Source organism: Capsicum annuum, chromosome 12, assembly GCF_002878395.1.
Source record: "Capsicum annuum cultivar UCD-10X-F1 chromosome 12, UCD10Xv1.1, whole genome shotgun sequence".
NCBI classification, from domain to species: domain Eukaryota; kingdom Viridiplantae; phylum Streptophyta; class Magnoliopsida; order Solanales; family Solanaceae; genus Capsicum; species Capsicum annuum.
This window is the reverse complement of record NC_061122.1, coordinates 197,704,304-197,706,014: the sequence shown is the minus strand read 5'-3', so window position 1 is coordinate 197,706,014 and position 1,711 is coordinate 197,704,304. Positions and strand designations below refer to the sequence as shown.

At 38.6% G+C, this 1,711-nt stretch overlaps 1 non-coding gene across 1 annotated transcript; it reads left to right on the top strand.

Moving 5' to 3' along the window:
* Window positions 1–1,097: 1,097 nt before the first annotated feature.
* LOC124889898 lies at window positions 1,098–1,205 on the top strand. The gene has a single exon (XR_007048811.1). It is a non-coding gene; the product is annotated as a small nucleolar RNA R71 (small nucleolar RNA).
* The last annotated feature ends 506 nt before the right edge of the window (window positions 1,206–1,711 follow it).

Genomic DNA, 1,711 nt, shown 5'->3' with positions numbered 1-1,711 from the left:
AGAAATCCTATAAATTCAAATAACCTTTGTAATTAAAAGCAAGTGTTGGGCATAAGGATGAAAGATTTATCCTTGTTCAAACCCCACATACCTTGGATGATGAACTAGATGAACAAGTCTTCTTTTGAGACTCTATTTGTGTTCTTGAAAGAGGATTCTTAAAGCTCTTGACTTGGAGACCTTAAATCTTAAACCAATTTAGAAAAACAATGGTGAAATCTTGGAATTCTTGGGCTTGAGTTGTTGAAGCTTATGGCTTTTAATTTGAGAGAAATTGATGAAAATAAGCCTAATGTGGTTAGAATAGGCTTTGATCTTGTGTTTGGGTGGAATAAGAGTGGGGGAAATTGACTTAATTACCCTTTTAGACGTGGATCCTTAATGAATGAAATAAAAATATGCCCAGCAACGAGCAAACCAATGCGCCATATTGATGATACCGATGTGATCTCGACGCGCCGCATCGAGTTTATGTTGGTTCATTGGAATTTGCATTTGATGTTGGGAAAAAGGTTGGTCGACGCGATAGACGATGCGACACATCTAATTCTTGTCGACTCACTATTTTCAACATCTAAACAAGCTTCTAACGAGGTCCAAAAAATCCAAAACTCGCCTGAGAATACCCATTGACCTCGCTGATCATGATTCAACTTAAAAATTGGTATTTTAAGGTCTTAAGGGTTGAAAATAAAACCATTGAAATCTCAAGGCCAAAATGTGATTAAGTGCTTATACTTAGCTGTAATTTTTTGAGTTTGGGACTTCTTTTGGGATACAATATAAGACTGAAATGACTAGGATTTTTGGGGTCTTACATTCATGCTGCTGAATATTTTGTTGATCAAATTGTGCAATGCAAAAACCATAGCTGTTAGGGCTGTGAATTAGTCCACCTCCAACACTCCCGCAATTCTTTTAGTGGCACTTCTAGAATTTGAATTCCACTCTAGATTTCCTTGTGCTATGCAATTAAGTAATGTGTACAACTCATCATAAGTTAGCTCCAACACTTGACAACCTGCGGCTGAATCTAACAAAATCTTCGTATTGTGATCAAGAGATTCTACAAAAGTATGAGCAAGTACCTCATTTGACTGTTAGTGATGTGGACAGTCTCGAAGAAGAGACTTGAAGCGTTCCCAAGCATGATAAAGGTTTTCATCAGGCTTTTGTTTAAAGCTCACTATCTCACTACTAAGTCTCGCAGTCTTGTCTGATAGAAAGAATCTGATGAGGAACCTTCTAGCTATGTTGTGCTATGTTGTGATTGAAATGGCCAGCTCTATATTTAACCACCTTTTAGCTTCCCCAATAAGTGAATAGGGGAAGAGTGTCAGCCTCACATAATCTGGAGTCACCCTGGTTGGTGTAAATATATCTGTAAGCTCAATGAAGGTCTTCAAGTGAACTTATGGATCCTCATGTGAAAGCCCTGCAAACTGTCCGCTGCTAATAAGAAGATGCACCATATTATATTTTTAACTTAAAATCCCCTCCAGCTGTCGATCTTTGAATTGGGGAAGTCAAGTTCGTTGGAAGTGGGACTACCACTGCCCTAACCTTCCTACCAGCTGCTTGTTATTCAGCCATAGGAACAATATGCTCTTGGTCTTCTTGGAATTGAGGAGTTCTTAGGAGAAGTATTGCTTCTCTCCTGAGTTTATGGTAAAGTTGTTCAGGGTCGTGATCCCTTGCCAGCTTTCTACTT